Raw genomic sequence first — 12,474 nt, forward strand, 5'->3', positions numbered from 1 at the left:
TGTGACGTGTGTGACGTGTGTGCCCGGTTAAATTGAACTGTCATGGTCAGAATGGACACTTTGATCATTTTGTGTTCACAGGAGGCGAGTGAAGAAGAATAAAGGAGAGGAGAGGAGAGGAGAGGAGGGGAGAGGAGAGGGGAGGAGAGAAGGGGAGAAACAGGACAGGGAAACAGGGAAAGAATAAAAAATAAAAAATTAAATGATGGAACTGAATGACAAGAAGAGGGGGAGAGACAAAACCAAAAAAGTGGATTGAGTGGATTGGTAAGAGTTAAGTTCAGTAAAAAAAGAAGGTGCTATGGAAGAAACAGAACAAATAAAAGGAAAATGAAGGACATGTGATTAGTATAGATAGAAGGAAAGGAGAAAGAAGATAAGAAGAAAAAAGGTGTACAGTTATTAAGCTAAAAAGATTTTAAAAAAGAGAAGAAAAGAAAGGTTATGAAGGTGGAGATATGGGGGGAGAAATACTAGAAAGGGTATGGAAAAAGAGAGAAGGGGTGAGAAAAAATAACAGTTAAGGAAATTGACAGACTGTAAAAGAGAGGAGGAAGATTGAATTCCAAAGAGAAAAATAGAGAAGAAGTGGGAGAGCTAAATAGAAGGACAAACATGATGGGTATGAAACTGTTGAGAGATATTAGCATAGAAAAATAAAAGATACATTTTGCAACAAAAGAAAGAAAATTAAGAATCTAAAGGAGGAGAGAAGAAATGGAGTCGAGGATGAGTATAGAAAGAGAGGATATCGATATAGGGAATGGATAAGGATGAAAGCCTTTTTTTCACTGAGTGATGAGGATGTAGCCTACTTACATCACATGCTACTTACCCAGGATTCATAGTGTGAGATGAGTTCCCAGCATCCCTTTCATCTCTGCAACACCCAGTTGTGGTCTATCAGAAAAAGGCCTTGGGAGACACTCAGCTGCAGACAGTCACACATGTGGACACACCTACACCCTTGTGCAATCACACACAAGCACTAATAGACGATTAGATAAAGCCACACGCAAGCATGGATTACACACACACACACACACAATGAAATAGTTTTATTAGCACACACACCAATTTTTTTTTTTTTAATTTCTCAGATGGACGTCAACTACATGAACTGTCAATTTTGTTAACACAACACACACACGGACACACGTGCATGTGATCTGAAGTGGTCAGCTGCCTAACTGTATCCGACGTGATCACTCTGTGCCATGGTGTTTGATTTTCTCGGTTTGCACGGCTGCCTGAACAGTCTGTTAGGGTCTTGCAAGAGTGAAAAAAAAGAAAAGAAGTGAATGTGTGGTTGTGTTGGTGTGTCTGTGATTTCAGTTAGCTGATTCTTTTGATGTTTGAGTTTGAAGGAGTTGTTTCGACACTTTGTGGAATACACTTACTCTCTCTCTCTCTCTCTCTCTCTCTCTCTCTCTCTCTCTCTCTCTCTCTCTCTCTCTCTCTCTCTGGTGGAGAAAAAGACAAGACGATCGATCCACTCCTGTGTCTATAAGCTAAGTATTGACCAGCAGCTTGCCAGGCTCAGTCCAATGGTAACAAATTCCACCTCCCACAAACCTCTAAAGTTGACTAATAACGTGTTATATTTTTTTTTTACGCATACAGTTTCCAAGCAACCAGCAAAGTCTCCTCCAGGAGGCTCCAAGATCTAAAGTAGTCCAACACATAACCCAGCATGAAACAACAACATGTCTTTTTTTCACATCAGTCTTTTCTCAGTTGAACAAACATGATAGAACTTAATGATAACCCACAAAGTGCTGGTACTGCTGGATGATTTTATTTCTGGGATGTTTGGACAGAGCCAGATTAACTGCTCTAACCGCTTTCAAATATCACTTAACGGTATGATGTGTCAATCTTGAATAAACAAAATAAACAGGACTTTTAAATTAATAAGCTAGGTTTAAAAGTGTTGGCACCGCTAATGGTTAATGATGCCTACACTGTTTTTTTATTTATTTCCAGTCTTTATCATAAGCTAAGCTTAGCTTCATATTTGAAGGAAAAAAGTGAGAGCAGTATCAATCTTCTCGTCTGGCTCTACCACTCCAGAAGCATCTTCCTTTATATTTCAAGCTATTCTTTAAGTAATTAAGTTTGTTTTCTTCTTTCTCTTTTATGTTGAACTTATCATCACCATTGTCCCTCCATCTTCCTTTGCACATAAATAAATGACACATATAATTTATATATCATTTATCAAGGGATGCATCATCCCATTTGCACAGAAAGCAGAAACCAATTTCCTGTTGTGTTAATTTTCTCTGTTTGAGATGGCACAGATTTCCCCTGTGTTCATTTCCCAACTGACCAAGTGTGTGTATGTGTGTGTGTGTGTGTGTGTGTGTGTGTGTGTGTGTGTGTGTGTGTGTGTGTTTACAGAATGTAACTACACTCATGGCTGCCCCAGCGAGAGAACATCAGATGTCTCTCCATTTCTCCTCCACTATCTGTCGCCCTGTGCCTCTGTCCCTTCGGCCATCCATTGCTCTTTCCCTCCATGATCCAACTATCTCTGCATCGCCAAGGCGATGAGACCCACTTCAACACAAAAGAAAAACGACAGAGGTGTCAAGATGAAAATATTGATAGATGGGAGGAGGGAAAAGTGGAAAGTTGAAAAGAAGGCGAAGGAAGGAACGTAGGGTGAGATGAGGAGAAACACAGTAAGTTAACAGAGGAGAAGGTGGGAGGTGGAAGGGAAGACAGGAGAGGAATAGAAGTAGAGATGAAAAGAAAAACAAACAAAGATCTTCACACACACACACACACACACACACACACACATACACACACACACACACACACACACACACACACTCATTGCCACAGTATGAAGGCCAGTGGTGTGTGAAAGTGTCAAGGTCTCTCATGAGTGAAGCCTCAGTGGAGCTAAAGAGCTGGAGCATCAAAAAGCAAAGAGAAAGAAAGATAGAGAGTGAAGGAGGACAATATAAGCAAGTTTCAATCTAAATGTTTGTTTTTATGCATATTTTAGTTTGAACCTATGGCAAAAAAAAGAAAGAAAAGTTTTTAGGCAGAAAAGTTATCACCACAGTTTGTATGTGTGAAAAGTGGGACCCATAGAGATTTGATTTTGTTCAAGAGGGACCTGGTTTTATTTCTTTTTTTGATTCTGAACAGTTACCGGGCAGAATTGGTGTTTTGTTGCCACCTACTGTTGGATAAAGCAATATAGCCAACCATTGGTAAGTCAACATTTTCAACATGTTCATTTTGCCTTGTTAGATATGTACAATTTTACGTTTCTCTTTGAGTGAAAACAAATTAAGAAATACATTCAAGTCAAACACTGTAAACCTCTTGTTCTCTGTCGTCCCACATAATCCTTTTCGACTCCCATCTTGTGTGCGTCGTACCTATCAAGTGTGCGTGCGTGGTGTCACTACTTGGAAAGATGGCGGACAATTCAAATGAGGCTTGATGTCCATACTCTGCTCTCTCTCTCTCTCTCTCTCTCTCTCTCTCTCTCTCTCTCTCTCTCTCTCTCTCTCGCTCGCTCAGCTCACTCGCTCAGCTGTGTGACAGATAATTGACATATTATCAGCCAGTGACCTTGTGTCGCAGGCGAATCCCTACCAATTAAAAATTGGGGCCATTTCCTTGTCAAGCCAGCATAATGGAAATTCACACGCTTCACAATTTAAATGAGACACACACATGCACACACACATGCACACACACATACACACACATGCTGACCTTTCTGTGTACATCATCATTTCATTGGCTCTTTTCTGGTATTTGACATGCTTCACTTCATGGCAAACGTATTCAAACACACAATTACCTTTTGTGTGAGTGTGTTTGTGTGTGTGTGTGTGTGTGTGTGTGTGTGTGTGTGTGTGTGTGTGTGTGTGTGTGTGTGTGTGTGTGTGTGTGTGACTGTGTGGTTAACCTTGGAGGAGGGCAGAAGGATATCCAACTAAGTTCTCAACTCACTCAATCACAACGACAGAGCAAAGGAGGCTGCAGAATGACAGAGAGAGAGAGAGAGAAAAAGGACAAAGATAGAAGATGACACAGAGACGGATAGAGAGAGGTTAAAGACTCAGATAGATGGAGAGACAACTGGGCAAAGAGGGAAAATTTAAAAAGAAGAGTGTGGGAAGCTGTGGCTGAGGGCCAGAGTTAGAGAGAAACTGTGTGTGTGTGTTTGTGTGTGCGTGCATGTGTGTCTTCTCTGTACATTTTCAAAACAGGCTTGTTTCTTTTGCTTTCCCACATTTGAGGGTTCTTATCATTTATATTTTGCATCTTCTCTACCCACTTTCTTACCATCAAGATGGATCTGGACCCAAACTGATAGCACAATAACACACAGGAGATATCATTATTTGACATACACATCAGTGCATCAGTAAAAGAACTTCCAATGTGCATAATGTCTGTGAGCGACGGTGAAAACATTGCCAGTGAGTTCTTGGCACATTTAGACTAGCAAGAAATCCCATTGTGACCTGAGGTTCAGTTAGCTTTGCACATTAGCAGGTTATAGGTATGTCCTTAGGCACGTTTGTACTCAGAACATTTCAGAGCCTCTAGTTTTTCCTCTTAACAACATGTGCAATATGCTTTACTTTAACTAACTGGGCAATCTTTCCTTTTCATAATTATTATGGACAGTTGCGTTTAGTACCATGTGCTGTCTATATGTCCATTATTATGTGAATGTTAATAATGAATATTATCTTTGCCTGTAACCCTTTGTTTTTTTATGTTTTTGAAACAATCTGGCACGAGAATATTCTTTTGGAGTAATGAAGTTCTCTCTTATCCTTTCTCACCTCACCTCATCTTACCTTATCTTATCTTACCTTATCTCATCTTACCTTATCTCATCTTACCTTATCTTATCTTACCTTATCATATCTTATCTTACCTTATCTCATCTTACCTTATCTTATCTTACCTTATCTTATCTTACCTTATCTCATCTTACCTTATCTTATCTTATCTTATCTTATCTTATCTTATCTCATCTTATCTTACCTTATCTCATCTTACCTTATCTTATCTTACCTTATCTTATCTTATCTTACCTTATCTTATCTTACCTTATCTTATCTTATCTTACCTTATCTCATCTTACCTTATCTCATCTTACCTTATCTTATCTTACCTTATCTTATCTTACCTTATCTTATCTTACCTTATCTCATCTTACCTTATCTCATCTTACCTTATCTTATCTGAGTCTTCCTAACACATGTTAGTTTTGGCAGCTCTGCATGCAGGTTACACAACAGTTACACTGACTGCTGGTTTAATTACTGTTATCTATTTTAAAGAAACGCTTATCCAACCAACTAATCTGCAAATGGCAAAACACATTTCAAATGTTATAATGTTCAATTTATTGACAGTCTAAATTTATCCTAAAATGCTGGTACAGAGAAAAGGTAAACTACATTTGAGAAATATTGTACCTGACCAGTAACACTTAATAGTACATACATGATGATCCAAACAATGTATCACATCATTCTGTTTCTACTTTTCAGACTTGTCTTTTGTGTAAACATATTGTATACTATATAAATGTGATAACAGAGCAAATCAACCTGATAAGGATCTGACCGGGTTAGAAACACTGTCCCATGTAAATATATTTCCATCAGTGTCATTTTCCAATAGTTTTGCACCTGCAGCAGATGTGAACAATGGATCTTATGCCACCTGCTAAGACACCATTGCTTTATGACTTTGTGTTTAAACCAGTATTCCTTCACTGGCAGAAAGCAGCCGCCCTAAGTTACATCTAGTACTGACAGAGAGGGTGTGATTGAAAAGAGAAGCATCAGTAATGATTTTTTATCTCAGCAGTAGTGCGGATCACTGCTTCCTGTGTATTTATGCAGCACCACTGGGAAAGAAAAGATGCATGAAGAAATAAAAGATTTTTATGGGGAAAGCCGGTCCGGAAACTGTCTTCGTGTCTGATCTATGAGCTCTCGCACAATATATTCCACATTCTGCCAACCTGTTGCCATTGTACTGAGTCTTCAGCTGCAGACAAATTAGCATTTAAATGAGGCAAGTTATTTTCCCTTTTTACACCCGCTCTAAATTACTAACGCAGTGGTTTTGATTGAGATTAGAGGAGGGAGACTGGTGGCTTTTTTAGTGTTATTGACCCAGAAAAGGTTGAGTGAACATGCTCTCTCTTTTTCCAGCAACACCCCTTCATCGAACTCACAGTTGCACTCACTTGCAGCTGCTGCTTGGTAGCCTACAACCAGAAACTCCCAATTTTGGCACCAAACAGCTGGACTAATGCCTCAAGGAGGACTCCAGTGATTTTCTGCCTTATCTCGACAGTGAATGGGTCACAGAGAGATTCTGCAATGCACATGTACACCTGGCAGGACTCTCTGCTGCGGGAAGACTTTCGACCATCTCCACCAAATACTGCAAAGGATGATGCAGTCCAGAGCCAATAACAAGCAAGAAAACGTAGATTTTGCTCACATTTTAACGAAGGAGATTTATACAGAGAAGTTGCCTATGATTACATTTATTCAAAGCAATAGTTGCATTTTAATTTTGGTTTAAATGTGAGGAACAGAGAAAGCGTCACACTTAATGTGAAAGGTCCTGTGAAACATTTTTGGCTGTGAAATGAATACTGATACCTCTATACATCCTACAGAAGCAAACCAGATAGAGGACTAATTATTTATCTTTTCATTTCTGTCACTGCTGACTCCGGGTAGGTATTTGCTGCAGCTAAAATAGCCTTTGTTTACAATTCCACAGCAAAGATTTGATGCAGTCTGTGATGCAGTTCAACTTATCAGCTGCCACAGAGGAGAAGACTCCATCCTCAGGATCAGAGCTCCCCTGCTGCTGTGACTAACCTCAGCCCCTCTGCACAAGCTTATATCAAAGTGTTACAGCAGTCAGCCACATAGAGTCTTTGTGTCCCATACATTTAACCACTTGTAACCTTAAAGCTGCAGTGTGGATCATAAGAAACTGTGATGCACATTCTCACTTGTGTTTTATTCAAATCTTTAGCACCTTTGACTTTATTCTTATTTAATTACTTGTTTTTTTGTTTTTTTGTTTTTTTTTGCTATTTCTTCCTCGCAGCAACAGTTGAGCTTGGGGCTGGCTACTCTGCCATTAAATTGCTTCGACTTAACTTAATGAGTTTTTGTTTTGCTATCTTTAAGTTGCGTGTTGGGGCTTTAAGGCTGAGCATGTTGAGAGATATATTAAAGACAATGAAATAACTAAATGTGACGGTGATGGTTTGGTTCAGAATTAATACAGAGAAAGGTGATATGTCTCTGGGATTAGATATCTATGAAAAGGCAATTTATTCAAATAACAGGAGCAGGTCTGCAGGGCTTTCCTTACTGCAGAGCAAAAGGTGTCTGCTTAATATCCCAAGACTGGCAATTGGAAATGTGCAGACAGGGACCCATTCTTTCTATCTGGGAGGTCATTTGGAAATAGAGTGCTGAGTAGCCTTCTCTCTGCCCCTGACTGGAAGGCGTTCTCTTCTCTCTCGTTTCCTCTCCTCTGCACCCCTGACTGCGAAACTCCATAAAGAATGATGGATGTTGATGGAGACACACAGAGTGGTCATTATGGATCATCACCGAGTATTGAAGAGGGACGGAGACGGACAGACGGAGCCTGAGAAGAGAGAGAGACACGTTCGCAGGCTCAGAATGGTTGAAGAAAGAATTAAAGCCTGTGTTGTTGTTTTTTGTAGATGAAGCAGTAGCGCCACTGAGTGGTGAAATGTCTTACTACTGCCAACAAGGTTAGTGTTAAAAAAAATCCACTTCAAACTTCTACACATTTTCACTTTGAAACTTTATTAACACTTTCAGAAGGGCTTGAGACCTAGAGTTTGTATTACAGTGCTCAGGGACACTCCTGCAGAGTGAATGTTTGCTGAAGCTGTCAGGGCAGAATTTATTTACCCTACTAGTGGGAATTTCTCTGCAGCACTTTCAGTAATAAGCAGAAAAAGTGCAAATCTCACATAAACAGTCTGCAAACAGATACAGACCATAGGTCAAGAATATTCTTAAAGAGCTCCATAAACATATGACAAGAAATAGATCTTTACTAATTAAAAGTTCAAGTAGCCTTTAGATATGTGTATACGGTTAATTTCAAAATCTTAATGATGTCAATGATCCTTTGCATATTGTTCCATGTAAATGTCTCCCAATTATTTAAACAATCTATATACTTTAACTTTAATTTAATGAATCACTAAATCAAACTCATTTGGCATTGTTGTAAGAAAGAAAGTAACACAGCAAAAACTGACATGGAAACAAATTTGTAAACAACAAAACCAAGCTGTGTTGCAGAAAATAATTCTGGAGCAGGGTTTGAATAAGTGTAAAAGAAGTCAAAGTAGAAGTGCTACATTATACTCCACTACAACTCCCCCAAATCTAACTGATGAGAAAGCATCATACATAAAACTTGAAATCACCTGATATATGTGCAGCAGAATGCTTCTTAACAGAGTTATAGTTTAATTTTTAGGGCTGGAAATCTTTGGGTGTCTGAGGATTCGATTCGATTTCGATTCTTGGGGTTCAATTCAAAACTATTCTGGATCCATGAAGTCTGTTTATGAATTAATACTTCAGGATCTACTCCAGTCATTTATGAGACTGGCTGAATTTCTTGCTGCTCCATTTGGCATTCTACTGAGTTAGAGAGCTAGCATTAGCACTTTTAAAAATAATAATTAATACAAATAAAAATCGATTTTTGGAAGATATGAATTGATTTTAAATCTTAGAATGGAAGAATCTCGATTTTTTTTAATTTTTTTTACATAAATCGATTTTTTTCCCACCTCTAATAATTTTTGTTTAAAAACGGTACCTTGTCTCTACCGTGAATGTGTCACATAGATATTTTACAATGTACACCTGGCAGGACTCTCTGCTGTAGGAGACTTTGACCATCTCCACAAATACTGCATACTGACAATCAGTATCTTAAAAAAACGCAGCTTCTAAAGAAATATAGTAGAGTAAAAAGCACAACATTGTCCTTAATGAACTCAGTTACATTCCACCAGTGTATCAGAGAACATAGATTGAACCTGGCACTGAAAAATAAAGTGACATTAACAGATTATTCTATGAATAAATGTTAAAAGAGAAGTGATTTAAAAGACACTAAATCCACTTGCGTAACATTCCCTCTGGCTGTTTCCCAGTCTTTGAGCCCTGAGAGTAAGAAGTGCGGTCACCTTTAGTCTCACACTGTGACTGAGGAAGAGTTAAGAATCTGCCTGAGGATCTCCTCCTGCTCTCTGGCTCATGCGGGACCCAAAAATTCAGCAATTTAGCTAATGTATGTGACTCAGGTTTCCTGAGGGAAGAGAACGAGTACATCAGTGCTGTTGAATGGGCTGGAGCCATTTAATCACATCTGACAAGTAAATGAGCATGGAATACATCAGGGGAAAGTTCTGCCCTTCTGTCGGTCATATGTTACAAATGATGCCATTTTTCTTTACATCTCTCTTTTCTGTAATATTCCTGACATATAGTTTAACCCAAGGCTGAGAAACACAGATGTATCCAGACTCACTTCAAGACTTTCACTTTAAGTTTAATCATTACCAAACTTAACTTGATAAACAAGGACATTGACGCTATTTTGACCATTTTTGAAGAATTATTCTGATTCTTTAGCAGTTGTAAAACAGTCAAATATAGCTGTAGTAGTTTAATTGTGGAAGTTTAAACAGCTTGGTGTTAAAAATATATAAAAGTAATAAACTTCTATTTTGAATGCACCAGGGATCAAGTTCACTTTTTCTTAAGGGGCTTCAAGGCAAAATAAGCCAATATAGTCTATTTTATAAGTACATCTCGTGTTTTTTTAGGTCACATGTTAATCTAAAAGAAGGCTTGATCTAGCCAAAAAATGTTTCGGCCTATAAATGCAATATTTTCCTCTGACATAAAGTAGAAATACATTCTTAAATAACGTAAAAATCTTAATCACTATGACCTCAAAATGGTGCTATATTTCAGCTCCTATAAGCAAATATACAGTCTCAAGCTAAATGGATACTGAATTGCTGTTTATTGGCTTCAGTGCATAAAAAATGGCAACAAGATACAAACTCAGCAGACAGGGTTATTTTCAAACTTGGAAAGATAATAAAGTAATACAAAAGAAAAAAACAAATGACAATGAAGGACTATTAAAGGCTAGTTATATAAATTACAACAGGATTATTTCTAGGGTCTTCTTTGTTGTTACATCTTTGCCTTTTAGATTTTCCTGGATTATTTTTCTGCTATGATTTAAAACAGCGATCATTATGCGTGAGGCCTAAGGATCTGGTCATCCTTATTCTGAGGCTTTCTGACATATAGGCAGCTGGAGATGCATTCATTGCTGTACAGTGAGTTGATTGTTAGGGGATGGATCAACAGCTCTCTCTGTGTGGGGTCAATGTAGATGAATGAAGTTTAATATCACCTTTTGATTTATGAAATGATGTTACGGTGGGAAGTTTGCCCACGGAGCACTTTCAGGATGATGGTGCCTGAGGCTTCAAGTATGATATTCTGACGGCAGAGGCATTAGGCTTTTACAGGAGTTATTGGACAGATTATAAATGTACTGATAATAGCAGACACAAGAGGGCAGCGGTAGTCTAGTAGTTAGTGCATGCACCCCCTGTACAGAGGCTCAAGTCCTCAAAAATAGGCAGCCCAGGTTCAAATTCAACCTGTGGCTCCTTTCCCGCTCTCTCCCCACTTTCTGACTCTATCCACCGTCTCTAAACTATAAAGGCATGATAAGCCCTGAAAAAACTCATCACAGACACAAGGACTTCATCATGACTGCGGAGGTCACAGACACTATAGCCTGAACTCACTTTAACACTGGAATGATTACAGTAGGTAAGGATGCCATTTGAGGACAGTTTCTGGTAAAATGTCACAATGACTGATGCAGATTTCTGTAAATACAGAAAGTAGTTTAGTATATTTCAGAAGTAGATTGACAGCAAGAAGAAATCACCTAGGAACTGTATTATTGTTTTTGCCCTGAGGTTGTGCAAGAAAAAATTGATATCAGCTGTTAAATCATGTTACCCGCCGGCTAGTGGAACACCTTGTGAGGCTGTATTGACAAAGTTATTATTCTTGCCCTCTCTGATATAGCCACAGCCTATGTGTTACTGTATAGCCTGTGTCTTTGATTACTGTAAAATCATAACAAAATCAATAAATTGCTTAAAGGGCAATCAGATGGATGATGTCAAAATGGGTACGTTCGACTGGTAGAGCAACTGGAGCTGGAAAAGGTGCAGCATAATCTCCCCTCTAGAATTCACAACAGGAATGCTGAACTTAACCCAAGATTGATGGGCTTGGATTAACAGCATAAACACCGCTAACATAATGTTAAAGATTCACAAACATGATGGCATCCACCACACTGTTTTCTGCCTCGTAAAAGATGTGTTTGTTTTTCACAGTAGCCAAACAAAATTTACATGGCGTTTGCAAGACTAGAGAATTTTAAGCCCTTTTATCACAAATGTACGTTTCTTATGGACAAATCAAATAGTTTACTTTAGTTTTAAAGGCAAGAGACAAAAAGATGAGTTTATGGCTGAACAGATACGAGTATGAAAGAATGCATCGTTCAAACACAAGTCACGAGTCAGCAGCTCTTTACATCCATCCACAGTCAGGGGATGGAAGAATACTTTTTTACTTGAGTCAATCTGTCAACAATCATGTGTTTCCTGTAGCATTGTCTTTTTGTTTCTCATTGTGGCCTGAGTACTATTGATTGTTTATTTTAATTCAGAGATGTTAAGGGTTAAATACAGGTTAAACATGTATTTTAAGGTGCATTTGGACGGTTTTTCAGAAAATTAGTTCCATTGTGACGCTCAGAGATTAATTTATCTCTGATCCAAAATATGATAGATTAATACATTAATGGTCCAAATTTAAATATTTTTTAATGGTAAACATGAAAACAATAGCAAAAACACAATCATGATAGAAGTCAAAAGTTACAGAAATATGACTAAAAATGAATAATTAAAACAAATAAATGGCCATTTAATTGTGGTTATATATATGACACAGATAGAAGGAATCTATTAATGCAAGAAAATAAAGGACACAGATCTATACTGAATCTGAAAAACTTCAGAAAGAGTTAAAGAAACCTTAAAACATCCACCCAGGAGCGGCAACAGGTGAGTCTGTCGAGTTGTCTCTCTCGTTCTCCATCAGGAGAATTGGCCAGCCGTGATCGTATAGTGGTTAGTACTCTGCGTTGTGGCCGCAGCAACCCCGGTTCGAATCCGGGTCACGGCAGCCTGTTTTGACAAGGGAGAGATGGGACACACAGACAGATACGAGACGACCTCTGAAAAAACAAGGGACGACGTGT

The 12,474-nt window shown here is 38.5% G+C and overlaps 1 non-coding gene across 1 annotated transcript; it reads left to right on the plus strand.

The window, feature by feature from the left end:
* Positions 1-12,326: 12,326 nt before the first annotated feature.
* On the plus strand, positions 12,327-12,398 carry trnah-gug (transfer RNA histidin (anticodon GUG)). The gene has a single exon. It is a non-coding gene; the product is annotated as a tRNA-His (tRNA).
* The last annotated feature ends 76 nt before the right edge of the window (positions 12,399-12,474 follow it).

Source organism: Labrus mixtus, chromosome 16, assembly GCF_963584025.1.
Source record: "Labrus mixtus chromosome 16, fLabMix1.1, whole genome shotgun sequence".
Lineage (NCBI taxonomy): Eukaryota > Metazoa > Chordata > Actinopteri > Labriformes > Labridae > Labrus > Labrus mixtus.